This window comes from Triticum aestivum, chromosome 7B (genome assembly GCF_018294505.1).
Source record: "Triticum aestivum cultivar Chinese Spring chromosome 7B, IWGSC CS RefSeq v2.1, whole genome shotgun sequence".
Taxonomy (NCBI): Eukaryota; Viridiplantae; Streptophyta; class Magnoliopsida; order Poales; family Poaceae; genus Triticum; species Triticum aestivum.
The window spans coordinates 141,308,961-141,324,458 of record NC_057813.1 but is presented as its reverse complement, the minus strand read 5'-3'; positions in this window follow the sequence as shown (position 1 = coordinate 141,324,458).

The window sequence follows — 15,498 nt, the reverse complement described above, 5'->3', positions numbered from 1 at the left end:
ATGAACAAAATGGCGGTTTCATTGTCCGATCGGAGTATCGTATGTTGGTCGCCACAAAACTAAGATGGGAAGCCTGGTTAGAGGGGCGCCTAGATACTTCCGACTCATCTAACGTACATAAGTCATGGTGTAAGATGTGGAAGTGGATGTTCCATCAAAGATTAAAAAAAATTCTATGGAGGCTAGCACAACAATCACTTTCAACTACTCATTTTTTACATCACAGAAACATGTCCACAATCACTAGTTGCGGTCTTTGTGGTGCAAAGGGCTCTTGGAAGCACTCTTTGTTACATTGCAATGTCGCACGTTGTGTGTGGGCGCTGCATGACCCTGATCTGGCGAGATTCTTAACAACGTCAGAGAGACGAATGCAAAATGTTGGATATTCTCGGTGATGGATGACCATGTTTCGGTCGTCTTGTTCTCAAACACCCTGAAGTGCGAGTACGTAAAAAGAGGGATCGTATCTTACGGGTAAAGTGTACAAACCTCTGCAGAGGGTTAAAACCTAATTGATTAGCCGTGTCCCTGGTTACGGACAATTTGAGCATCTGGACTTGGATCTATCTCGGAACTCTCAACACCGGATTGATAACTTAATTGTGGGCAACTTATGATGATTTTGGGCTATGAGACATTGGTTGGCGGAACCATGTCATGGTAGAAAACTTTGTAGTACAAACTCCTGTTATTCCCTTGATGTACGGAAAATAAAACCAGCTTTTATGTAAAACAACTTAGAAACAGATCCGCAAAGCCATATTGCATATACTATAGTTTTATCATCTGTTTTTCTTACAGTGATCTTGCCGGTACATCCAATGTAGTGACCTACACGACTGCAATGTATCATGTTGAAGATTTTTTCTTCGACGAGTAAGAGTTACGATACAAGGTTACGTTCTAAACCCAACCTGCCGATGGCATTGATGGGACTCCACACCCGATTATTTGTTTCTGCTGAGACTTATAAGGTATATATACATTTTACGTTATTTATACATGTGATTGCACTTTGATATACACATTGATGTACTGTGTGTGCCAGCATACTGATCCAGGGATGGCACAGATACACAGAGGCTTGACCGTTTGAGGTCAGTCGCTGCAGTAGAGGTAGTTGAAAACTTCCAATAGTGATTGTCGGAGATTTTTCAATAACATTAATATCATTAACTTGAAATTATTTTTTCGGGAAGTGCACCGTACGCTCATTACCATTGATACAAAAAGTGACCTTGATTTTATTACAATCAATAACATCCCCTACAATATCCAAAAAGGGTCTACCAAGGATAATCGACATGTTGTCGTCCTCGGGCATCTCAAGTATAACAAAGTCAGTTAAGATAGTAATGTTTGCAACAACAACGGGCACATCCTCACAAATATCGATAGGTATGGCAGTTAATTTGTCAGCCATTTGCAAAGATATTTCGGTAGGTGTGAGTTATTCAAATCAAGTCTTTTATGTAAAGATAAAGGCATAACACTAACACCAGCTCCTAAATGACACAAAGCAGTTTTCACATAGTTTTGATGGAGCAAGGTATAGTTGGTATTCCTGGATCTCCGAGTTTTTTAGGTACTCCATCCTTAAAATAATAATTTGCAAGCATGGTGGAGATTTCAGCTTCCGGTATTTTTCTCTTATTGGTGATGATGTCTTTCATGTATTTTGCATAAGGAGGCATTTTCAAGATATCAGTCAAGTGGGTACGCAAAAAGACTGGCCTAAGCATTTCAGCAAATCATTCAAATTCTTCATCATCCTTCTTCTTAGTTGATTTAGGTGGAAAGGGCATAGTTTCTGAACCCATGATTCTCTTTCCTTACCATGTTTTCTAGCAACAACGTCTTTTTTATCATATCTTTTATTCTTGGGTTGTGGGTTATCAAGATCAACAACTAGTTCAATTTCAACATCATTTTCTGGTTCTTTATTATTTGCTTGAGTGACTTCATGAACCTCATAATTATCCTTTTCATTATTAGAAGGTGAGTGCTCATTACCAGATTGAGTTTCAGCATCAGAGATAGAGACTTCATTATCATTATCAAGAGGTTTTTCTATTTCAGGTTCACTAGCGGCATGCAAATTCCTATAAATTTTCTTCTTCCTTTTCTTTTTAGAAGGACTAGGTGCATCAGTGTTAACTCTTTGAGAGTCTTGTTCAATTATTTTAGGGTGTCCCTCGGGAAAAAGTGGTTCCTGAGTCATTCTACCTCCTCTAATCATTACTCTAACAACATGATCATTGATATTATTGTTCATTTCATCAAGAATTCTCTTTGAGATTTAGCAACTTGTTCTAATTGAGTTTGAACCATAGAGGCATGTTTTCCTACACCTCTAACATCAATGGTAATTCTAAATAACAAGTCACTCAAGCGATCAATCATATCGGAATTGTATTCCAATTGTTTCATAACATTTTCATTGAAGTGATCTTGCTTTCTAATGTAGTTATCAAACTCATAAAGGCATTGACTAGGATGCATATTGTAAGGATTGTCATTGTCATTGAATTTCATTAAATAATTTACCTATACCACCTTAGGTGGTGGTGGTGTATCAAGCCCATGTATTTCTTCAATAGGAGGTAAATTTTTGACATCCTCGGCTTTAATTCCTTTCTCCTTCATATATTTCTTTGCCTCTTGCATATCTTCAGGACTGAGATATAATATACCCCTCTTCTTTGGAGTGGATTTATGTGCTGGTTCACGAAGAGTCCAATCATCATAATTTTTCAAGATATTATTCAATAATTCCCCAGCTTGTCCAATAGTTCGTTCCCTGAAAACAGAACCAGCACAACGATCTAGGAAGTCCCTAGAAGCATCGGTTAGTCCATTATAGAAGATATCAAGTATTTCATTTTTCTTAAGAGGATGAACAGGCAAAGCATTAAGCAATTGGAGAAGCCCCTCCCCCCAAGCTTGTGGGAGACTCTTTTCTTCAATTTGCATAAAGTTAAATATATCCTGTAAGGCAGCTTGTTTCTTATGAGCAGGAAACTATTTTTCAGAGAAGCAATAAATCATATCCTGGGGACTACGCACACAACCAGGAGCAAGAGTATTATACCAAGTCTTAGCATCACCCTTTAATGAGAATGGAAATAATTTGAGAATATGATAGTAGCAAATTTTCTCATCATCAGCAAAAAGAGTGGCTATGTCGTTCAGCTTAGTAAGATGTGCCACAACAGTTTCAGTTTCATAACCATGTAAAGGGTCAGATCGAACCAAAGTAATTAACTCTGGATCGACAGAGAATTCATAATCCTTATCATCAAAAAAGATAGGTTAAGTAGCAAACTTAGGAACACATTTCATTCTAGCATTCAAACATTTTTCTTTCAGCCTGCATAATAATTTCTTAAGATCATCCCTATCATTGCAAGCAAGAAAGTCTCTAGTTGTCTCCTCATCCATAACATAACCTTTCGGTACCTTCGTCAATTCATATCTAGGAGAAGTAGGTCTAATAGGTGTTTCAAGATTTTTAGTTTCAAGCTCTTCATCAGTTTCAACAATTTCATCAGTTTCAACATTCTCAAAAGCTTTAGTCCTAGCAAGTTGTTCATCAAGAAATTCACCTAGTGGCACATTATCATCAAGCAAGGTACTAGCATCATCATGAGTATCATTCATAGTAGAAGTAGCGTCATCAATAACTTGCGACATATCAGGATTAATAGCATGTGGTGGTGTTGCAAGTCTACTTATAACAGAAGGTGAATCAAGTGTAGAGTTAGGTGGCAGTTCCTTACCCCCCCTCGTCTTGGAGGGAAAATCTTAGTCTTAGCATCCTTCAGATTCTTCATAATTATAATTTGATAATAATCCCAAGTGACTTCAACAAATATAGCTATGCTCCCCGGCAACGGCGCCAGAAAAAGGTCCTGATAACCCACAAGTATAGGGGATCGCAACAGTTTTCGAGGGTAGAGTATTCAACCCAAATTTATAGATTCGACACAAGGGGAGCCAAAGAAAATTTGCAAGTATTAGCAGTTGAGTTGTCAATTCAACCACACCCGGAGATTAATTATCTACAGCAAAGTGATCAGTAGCAAAGTAGTATGATAGTTTTGATAGTAGTAGAAACATCAATAGTAACAGTAACAGTGATAGCAATAATTTTGTAGCAAGTGCAATAGTGACAGTAGCAGTAGTAACTTAGCAGAAACAACATAAGAGAAATTCGTAGGCATTGGATCGGTGAATTCGTTGGATGATATTCATCATATAACAGTCATAACCTAGGGCGATACGGCACTAGGTCTAGTTCATAAATATAATGTAGGCATGTATTCCGTAAATTGTCATACGTGCTTATGGAAAGAACTTGCATGACATCTTTTGTCCTACCCTCCCATGGCAGCGGGGTCAAACTGGAAACTAAGGGATATTAAGGCCTCCTTTTAATAGAGAACCGGAGCAAAACATTAACACATAGTGACTACATGAACTCCTCAAACTACGGTCATCGCCGGAAAGTATCCCGACTTCTGTCACTCCGGGGTTTGCGGATCATAACACATAGTAGGTGACTATAAATTGCAATATCGGATCTAGAACATAGATATAATGGTGATAACATAAACTGTTCAGATCTGAAATCATGGCACCCGGGCACAAAGTGACAAGCTTTAAGCATGACAAAGTCATAGCAACATCAATCTCAGAACATAATGGATACTAGGGATCAAGCCTAACAAAACTAACTCAATTACATGATGAATCTCATCCAACTCCTCACCGACCAGTGAGCCTACGAAGGAATTACTCACTCCCGACGGGGAGCATCATGGAATTGGCGATGGAGAAGGGTTGGTGATGACGAATATCGAAGATCCCCCTCTCTAGATCCTCAAATGGACTCCAGATCTGGCCTCCCGAGGAAGAACAGGAGGTGGCGGCGGCTCCATCTCGTGAAACGCGATAATTCTTTCTCCCCAATTTTTTTCTTTGAAAATGTGATTTTGTAGTATGAGGGTTGAAGTCTGTCAGGCCACCAGGTGGGGACAACCCACCTGGGCACGCCTAAGGGGGGGGGCGCCCTGGTGGGTTTTGCCCACCCAGGTGCCCCCTTCGGCGGTTCTTGGCTCCAGAAATTATCTTTTATTGTATAAAAATTCCTCGCGAAGTTTCGGTCCAATCCGAGAACTTTTATTTCTGCACAAAAATGACACCATGGTAGTTCTGCTGAAAACAGTGTCAGTCCGGGTTAGTTTCATTCAAATCATGCAAATTAGAGTCCAAAACAAGAGGAAAAGCCTTAGGAAAAGTAGATATGACGGAGACGTATCAAAGCCATCAACATGACCAACTATCCTCTCATCATGGGAGGACCAATCTTCACCAATATCTTCACCAACACCAACTCAACTCAAACCCTAGTTCATCTCTTGTATTCAATGTTTGTCCCAAAACCTCATTGGTACATGTGGGTTGCTAGTAGTGTTGATTACATCTTGTAGTTGATACTAGTTGGTTTATTTGGTGGAAGATTATATGTTCAGATCCTTAAGAATATTCAATAGCCCTCTAATATTTAACATGGATATGATTTATGAGTAGTTACTTTTGTTCTTGAGGACATGGGAGAAGTCTTGTTATAAGTAATCATGTGAAGTTGGTACTCATTTGATATTTTGATGATGTGTATGTTGTTCTTCCTTTAGTGGAGTCATGTGAACATTGACTACATGAAACTTCACCATATTTTGGCCTAAGGGAAGGAATTTTCAAGTAATAAGTAGATGATGGCTTGCGAGAATGACAAAAGCTTAAACCCTAGTTTATGAGTTATTCTGTAAGGGGCTGATTTGGATCCATATGCATGTTATGGTAGGATTTATCTTAATTCTTCTTATGTAGTTGCGGATGCTTGCAAGAGGGGGTAATCACAAGAGAGTTGTTTGTTCAAGTAAGAACAACACCTTAGCACCGGTCCACCCACGTATTAAACTGTCAAAGTAACAAACATGAATCAACTAAAGAAGATGAACGTGACTAGATGACAATTCCCATGTGCCCTCGAGAATGCTTTGCTCATTATAAGAGAACTTTCCGGTTTGTCCTTTGCTATAGAAGTACTGGGCCACCTTGCTGCACCTTGGTTACTATTGCTGCTTGTTACTTGTTACAAATTATATTGATACAAAACTATCTATTACCGCTACTTTCAGTACTCGTGGAGAATACCTTGCTGAATACCAATTGTCATTTCCTTCTGCTCCTCGTTGGGTTCGACACTCTTACATCAAAGAGTTATGGGCCATCAATACATCAAAGAGCTTAATGGATGCAAACCAAAGAGGGCTACTGTTATAAGGTCGTTTGTTACAAAATAACCTTGTCCGAGGTGGATCCCTCTAGAGCAAGGCATAGACAAGATTAGAGTGGACGACGCAGCCTCGCATGCGTCCAATGATGGAGTCGACAGCGTTGTGTGCCATTATTCTACATGTATCTACTTTGGTGCTTCAATTGTACGATGCTCAGGTATCATAGACATAGCTACTCTGGAGACGTTAGCGTGTCGGGAATCTATGGCCCTTTCCCTTGACCTCTCATTATCACTCTGCGAATTGCATTAGATTGTTAGGGTGTAGTCAATGATATAAAGCAAGGTACATGTGGGGCATATGTTGCAATTATCAAGGAAATTATAGACACTACATCACAGTTTTAGAGTTGCTCTTTCATCGTTGAAGGGCAAGACTCCATTTTCAGGCACATAGCCTAGTGATAACACGCAAATATAGGGGATCGCGACAGTCTTCGAGGGAAGTATTTCACCCAAATTTATTGATTCAACACAAGGGGAGCCAAAGAATATTTGTAAGTATTAGCAGTTGAGTTGCCAATTCAACCACACCAAGAGAACTAAATATCGGCAGAAAAGTGCTTAATTAGTTGCACAATAGTATGATAGTTTGATAGAAGTGGTAACAGTAGCAATAGTAATGGTAACAGTAACAGAAGCAGTTTTGTAATGATTGTAACAACAACAACAATAGTAGTAACTTAGCAAAAGTCAATATGAGAAAAGCGTAGGCATTGCATCAGTGATGGATATTTGTGTTGGATGATATTCATCATGTAACAGTCACAACTTATAGTGATACACAATATCTCCAATTCATCAATATAATGTAGGCATGTATTCCATATATAGTCATACGTTCTTATTGAAGGAAATATGCCCTAGAGGCAATAATAAAGTTATTATTTATTTCCTTATAATCATGATAAATGTTTATTATTCATGCTAGAATTGTATTTACCGGAAACATAATACATGTGTGAATACATAGACAAACAAAGTGTCACTAGTATGCCTCTACTTGACTAGCTCGTTAATCAAAGATGGTTATGTTTCCTAACCATGAACAATGAGTTGTTATTTGATTAACGAGGTCACATCATTAGTAGAATGATCTGATTGACATGACCCATTCCATTAGCTTAGCACCCGATCGTTTAGTATGTTGCTATTGCTTTCTTCATGACTTATACATGTTCCTATGACTATGAGATTATGCAACTCCCGTTTACCGGAGGAACACTTTGGGTACTACCAAACGTCACAACGTAACTGGGTGATTATAAAGGAGTACTACAGGTGTCTCCAATGGTCGATGTTGGGTTGGCGTATTTCGAGATTAGGATTTGTCACTCCGATTGTCGGAGAGGTATCTCTGGGCCCTCTCGGTAATACACATCACATAAGCCTTGCAAGCATTACAACTAATATGTTAGTTGTGAGATGATGTATTACGGAACGAGTAAAGAGACTTGCCGGTAACGAGATTGAACTAGGTATTGGATACCGACGATCGAATCTCGGGCAAGTAACATACCGATGACAAAGGGAACAACGTATGTTGTTATGCGGTCTGACCGATAAAGATCTTCGTAGAATATGTAGGAGCCAATATGGGCATCCAGGTCCCGCTATTGGTTATTGACCGGAGACGTGTCTCGGTCATGTCTACATTGTTCTCGAACCCGTAGGGTCCGCACGCTTAAGGTTACGATGACAGTTATATTATGAGTTTACATGTTTTGATGTACCGAAGGAGTTCGGAGTCCCGGATGAGATCGGGGACATGACGAGGAGTCTCGAAATGGTCGAGACGTAAAGATTCATATATTGGATGATATGGTTAGGCCAAGGGGTCAAGCCCATGAGGCTTTAGGTCGGTGCAAAAGGAGTTTTGCGGAGGCCAGGGGGCCAAACGCCGGAGACCCTGGCGTCTGGCCCTGGGCCAGACGCCGAGGCCCATGGCGTCTGGGCCAGATGCCAAGGATTGTGGCGTTTGGTCCTGGAGTCCGAGTGGGACTCTTGCCTTTCGGGCAAAACCGACTTTGAGGAGGCTTTTGCTCCAAGTTTCGACCCCGGGGCTCAACATATAAATAGAGGGGCAGGGCTAGCACCAAAGGGACAACAAGTTGATCCACGTGATCTATTCCTTAGCCGTGTGCGGCGCCCCCAGCCACCATATTCCTCGATAATACTATAGAGGAGTTTAGGCGAAGCCCTGCTGCTGTAGTTCATCAAGATCGTCACCACGCCGTCGTGCTGACGGAACTCTTCCCCGACACTTTGCTGGATCGGAGTCCGGGGATCGTCATCGAGCTGAACGTGTGCTCGAACTCGGAGGTGCCGTAGTTTCGGTGCTTGATCGGTTGGATCGGGAAGACGTACGACTACTTCCTCTACGTTGCGTCAACGCTTCCGCAGTCGGTCTGCGTGGGTACGTAGACAACACTCTCTCCTCTCGTTGCTATGCATCACATGATCTTGCGTGTGCGTAGGAAATTTTTTGAAATTACTACGAAACCCAACAGTGGCATCCGAGCCAGGTTATTTATGTTGATGTTATATGCACGAGTAGAACACAAGTGAGTTGTGGACGATACAAGTCATACTGCCTACCAGCATGTCATACTTTGGTTCGGCGGTATTGTTGGACGAGACGACCCGGACCAACCTTACGCGTACGCTTACGCGAGACCGGTTCCCTCGACGTGCTTTGCACAGAGATGGCTTGCGGGCGACTGCCTCTCCAACTTTAGTTGAACCAAGTATGGCTACGCCCGGTCCTTGCAAAGGTTAAAACGGAGTCTATTTGACAAACTATCGTTGTGGTTTTGATGCGTAGGTGAGATTGGTTCTTACTTAAGCCCGTAGCAGCCACGTAAAACATGCAACAACAAAGTAGAGGACGTCTAACTTGTTTTTGCAGGGCATGTTGTGATGTGATATGGTCAAGGCATGATGCTGAATTTTATTGTATGAGATGATCATGTTTTGTAACCGAGTTATCGGCAACTGGCAGGAGCCATATGGTTGTCGCTTTATTGTATGCAATGCAATCGCGATGTAATGCTTTACTTTATTACTAAACGGTAGTGATAGTCGTGAAAGCATAAGATTGGCGAGACGACAACGATGCTACGATGGAGATCAAGGTGTCGCGCCGGTGACGATGGTGATCATGACGGTGCTTCGGAGATGGAGATCACAAGCACAAGATGATGATGGCCATATCATATCACTTATATTGATTGCATGTGATGTTTATCTTTTTATGCATCTTATCTTGCTTTGATTGACGGTAGCATTATAAGATGATCTCTCACTAAATTATCAAGAAGTGTTCTCCCTGAGTATGCACCGTTGCGAAAGTTCTTCGTGCTGAGACACCACGTGATGATCGGGTGTGATAGGCTCTACGTTCAAATACAACGGGTGCAAAACAATTGCACACGCGGAATACTCAGGTTATACTTGACGAGCCTAGCATATACAGATATGGCCTCGGAACACGGAGACCGAAAGGTCGAGCGTGAATCATATAGTAGATATGATCAACATAGTGATGTTCACCATTGAAACTACTCCATCTCACGTGATGATCGGACATGGTTTAGTTGATTTGGATCACGTGATCACTTAGAGGATTAGAGGGATGTCTGTCTAAGTGGGAGTTCTTAAGTAATATGATTAATTGAACTTAAATTTATCATGAACTTAGTCCTGGTAGTATTTTGCAAATTATAGATCAATAGCTCGCGTTGTTGCTTCCCTGTGTTTATTTTGATATGTTCCTAGAGAAAATTGTGTTGAAAGATGTTAGTAGCAATGATGCGGATTGGATCCGTGATCTGAGGATTATCCTCATTGCTGCACAGAAGAATTATGTCCTTGATGCACCGCTAGGTGACAGACCTATTGCAGGAGCAGATGCAAACGTTATGAACATTTAGCTAGCTCAATATGATGACTACTTGATAGTTTAAGTGCACCATGCTTAACGGCTTAGAATCGGGACTTCAAAGACGTTTTGAACGTCATGGACCATATGAGATGTTCCAGGAGTTGAAGTTCATATTTCAAGCAAATACCCGAGTTGTGAGATATAAAGTCTCCAACAAGTTCTATAGCTAAAAGATGGAGGAGAATCGCTCAACTAGTGAGCATGTGCTCAGATTGTCTGGGTACTACAATCGCTTGAATCAAGTGGGAGTTAATCTTCCAGATAAGATAGTGATTGACAGAATTCTCTAGTCACCATCACCAAGTTAGTAGAACTTCGTGATGAACTATAATATGCAAGGGATAACGGAAACAACTCCCAAGCTCTTCGTGATGATGAAATCAATGAAGGTAGAAATCAAGAAAAACATCAAGTGTTGATGGTTGATAAGACCACTAGTTTCAAGAAAAGGGCAAAGGGAAGAAGGGGAACTTCAAGAAGAACGGCAAGCAAGTTGCTGCTCAAGTGAAGAAGCCCAAGTCTGGTCCTAAGCCTGAGACTAAGTGCTTCTACTGCAAAGGGACTGGTCACCGGAAACGGAATCACCCCAAGTGATTGGCGGATAAGAAGGATGGCAAAGTGAACATAAGTATATTTGATATACATGTTATTGATGTGTACTTTACTAGTGTTTATAGCAAATCCTAAGTATTTGATACTAGTTCAGTTGCTAAGATTAGTAACTCGAAACGGGAGTTGCAGAATAAACAGAGACTAGTTAAGGGTGAAGTGACGATGTGTGTTGGAAGTGGTTCCAAGATTGATATGATCATCATCGCACACTCCCTATAATTTCGGGATTAGTGTTGAAACTAAATAAGTGTTATTTGGTGTTTGCGTTGAGCATGAATATGATTTGATCATGTTTATTGTAATACGGTTATTCATTTAAGTAAAAGAATAAATTGTTGTTCTGTTTACATGAATAAAACTTTATATGGTTACACACCCAATGAAAATAGTTCATTGGATCTCGATCTTAGTGATACACATATTCATAATATTGAAACCAAAAGATGTAAAGTTAATAATGATAGTGCAACTTATTTATGGCACTGCCGTTTAGGTCATATTGGTGTAAAGCGCATGAAGAAACTCCATGCTGATGGGATTTTGGAATCACTTGATTATGAATCACTTGATGCTTGCGAACCATGCCTTATGGGCAAGATGACTAAAACGCCGTTCTCCGGAACAATGAAGCAAGCAACAGATTTGTTGGAAATCATACATACCGATGTATGTGGTCCGATGAAAGGCTTACAGCAGGTATCATTATTTTCTGACCTTCACAAGATGATTTGAGCAGATATGGGGATATCTACTTGATGAAACATAAGTCTGAAATAATTGAAAGGTTCAAAGAATTTCAGAGTGAAGTGGAAAAATCATCGTAACAAGAAAAATAAAGTTTCTGCGATCTGATCACGGAGACGAATATTTGAGTTACGAGTTTGGTCTTCAATTAAAACAATGTGGAATAGTTTCATAGCTCACGCCACCTGGAACACCACAATGTTATGGTGTGTCCGAACGTCGTAACCGCGCTTTATTGGATATGGTGCGATCTATGATGTCTCTTATTGATTTACCATTGTCGTTTTGGGGTTATGCATTAGAGACAGCTGCATTCACGTTAAAAGGGCACCATCTAAATCCGTTGAGACGACACTATATGAACTGTGGTTTAGCAAGAAACCCAAGTTGTCGTTTCTTAAAGTTTGGGGCTGCGATGCTTATGTGGAAAAGTTTCATCCTGATAAGCTCGAACCCAAATCGGAGAAGTGCGTCTTCATAGAATACCCAAAGGAAATTGTTGGGTACACCTTCTATCACAGATCCGGAGGCAAGATATTCGTTGCTAAAAATGGATCCTTTCTGGAGAAGGAGTTTCTCTCGAAAGAAGTGAGTGGGAGGAAAGTAGAACTTGATGAGGTAACTGTACCTGCTCCCTTATTGGAAAGTAGTTCATCACAGAAATCAGTTCCTGTGACAAATACACCAATTAGTGAGGAAGCTAATGATATTGATCATAAAACTTCAGATCAAGTTACTACAGAACCTCGTAGGTCTTCCAGAGTAAGATCTGCACCAGAGTGGTGTAGTAATCATGTTCTGGAAGTCATGTTACTAGACCATGATGAACCTACGAACTATGAGGAAGCGATGATGAGCCCAGATTCCGCGAGATGGCTTGAGGCCATAAAATCTGAGATATGATCCATGTATGACAACAAAGTATGGACTTTGATTGACTTGCTCGATGATCAGCAAAGCCATGTTAAATAAATGGATCTTCAAGAGGAAGACGGACACTGATAGTAGTGTTACTATCTACCAAGCTCGACTTGTTGCAAAAGTTTTTCAACAAGTTCAAGGTGTTGAATACGATGAGGTTTTCTCACTCGTATCGATGCTTAAGTCTATCTGAATCATGTTAGCAATTGCCACATTTTATGAAATCTGGCAAATGGATGTCAAAACTGCATTCCTTAATGGATTTATTAAAGAAGAGTTGTATATGATGCAACCAGAAGGTTTTGTCAATCCTAAAGGTGCTAACAAAATGTGCAAGCTCCAGCGATCCATCTATGGACTGGTGCAAGCATCTCGGAGTTGGAATATACGCTTTGATAAGTTGATCAAAGCATATAGTTTTATATGGACTTACGATGAAGCCTGTATTTACAATAAAGTGAGTGGGAGCACTACAGCCTTTCTGATTAGTATATGTGAGTGACATATTGTTGATCAGAAATGATGTAGAATTTTTCTGCAAAGCATAAAGGAGTGTTTTAAAGGAGTTCTTTAAAAAGAAAAGACCTCAGTAAAAAGCTACTTATATATTGAGCATCAAGATCTATTGAGATAGATCAAGACGCTTGATAAGATTTTCAATGAGTACATACCTTGGCAAGATTTTGAAATAGTTCAAAATGGAACAGTTAAAGAAAGAGTTCTTGCCTGTGTTGCAAAGGTATGAAATTGAGTAAGACTCAAATCCCGACCACAGCAGAAAATAGAAAGAGAATGAAAAGTCATTCCCTATGCCTCAGTCATAGGTTCTATAAAGTATGCTATGCTTTGTACCAGACCTATTGTATACCTTGCTCTGTATTTGGCAAGGGAGTACAATAGTGATCTAGGAGTAGATCACTGGACATTGGTCAAGAATATCCTTAGTAAGGACTAAGGAGATGTTTCTCGATTATGGAGGTGATAAAAGAGTTTGTTGTAAAAGTTACATCAGTGCAAACTTTTACACTGATCCAGATGACTCTAAGTCTCAATCTGGATACATATTGAAAGTGGGAGCGATTAGCTAGAGTAGCTCCGTACAGAGCATTGTAGACATAGAATATTTGCAAAATACATACGGCTCTGAATGTGACAGACCCGTTGACTAAGCTTCTCTCACGAGCAAAACATGATCACACCTTAGTACTCTTTGGATGTTAATCACATAGCGATGTGAACTAGATTATTGACTCTAGTAAACCCTTTGGGTGTTGGTCACATGATGATGTGAACTATGGGTGTTAATCATATACAGATATGAATATTGGTGTTAAATCACATGACGATGTGAACTAGATTATTGACTCTAGTGCAAGTGGGAGACTGAAGGAAATATGCCCTAGAGGCAATAATAAAGTTATTATTTATTTCCTTATAATCATGATAAATGTTTATTATTCATGCTAGAATTGTATTTACCGGAAACATAATACATGTGTGAATACATAGACAAACAAAGTGTCACTAGTATGCCTCTACTTGACTAGCTCGTTAATCAAAGATGGTTATGTTTCCTAACCATGAACAATGAGTTGTTATTTGATTAACGAGGTCACATCATTAGTAGAATGATCTGATTGACATGACCCATTCCATTAGCTTAGCACCCGATCGTTTAGTATGTTGCTATTGCTTTCTTCATGACTTATACATGTTCCTATGACTATGAGATTATGCAACTCCCGTTTACCGGAGGAACACTTTGGGTACTACCAAACGTCACAACGTAACTGGGTGATTATAAAGGAGTACTACAGGTGTCTCCAATGGTCGATGTTGGGTTGGCGTATTTCGAGATTAGGATTTGTCACTCCGATTGTCGGAGAGGTATCTCTGGGCCCTCTCGGTAATACACATCACATAAGCCTTGCAAGCATTACAACTAATATGTTAGTTGTGAGATGATGTATTACGGAACGAGTAAAGAGACTTGCCGGTAACGAGATTGAACTAGGTATTGGATACCGACGATCGAATCTCGGGCAAGTAACATACCGATGACAAAGGGAACAACGTATGTTGTTATGCGGTCTGACCGATAAAGATCTTCGTAGAATATGTAGGAGCCAATATGGGCATCCAGGTCCCGCTATTGGTTATTGACCGGAGACGTGTCTCGGTCATGTCTACATTGTTCTCGAACCCGTAGGGTCCGCACGCTTAAGGTTACGATGACAGTTATATTATGAGTTTACATGTTTTGATGTACCGAAGGAGTTCGGAGTCCCGGATGAGATCGGGGACATGACGAGGAGTCTCGAAATGGTCGAGACGTAAAGATTCATATATTGGATGATATGGTTAGGCCAAGGGGTCAAGCCCATGAGGCTTTAGGTCGGTGCAAAAGGAGTTTTGCGGAGGCCAGGGGGCCAAACGCCGGAGACCCTGGCGTCTGGCCCTGGGCCAGACGCCGAGGCCCATGGCGTCTGGGCCAGACGCCAAGGATTGTGGCGTTTGGTCCTGGAGTCCGAGTGGGACTCTTGCCTTTCGGGCAAAACCGACTTTGAGGAGGCTTTTGCTCCAAGTTTCGACCCCGGGGCTCAACATATAAATAGAGGGGCAGGGCTAGCACCAAAGGGACAACAAGTTGATCCACGTGATCTATTCCTTAGCCGTGTGCGGCGCCCCCAGCCACCATATTCCTCGATAATACTGTAGCGGAGTTTAGGCGAAGCCCTGCTGCTGTAGTTCATCAAGATCGTCACCACGCCGTCGTGCTGACAGAACTCTTCCCCGACACTTTGCTGGATCGGAGTCCGGGGATCGTCATCGAGCTGAACGTGTGCTCGAACTCGGAGGTGCCGTAGTTTCGGTGCTTGATCGGTTGGATCGGGAAGACGTACGACTACTTCCT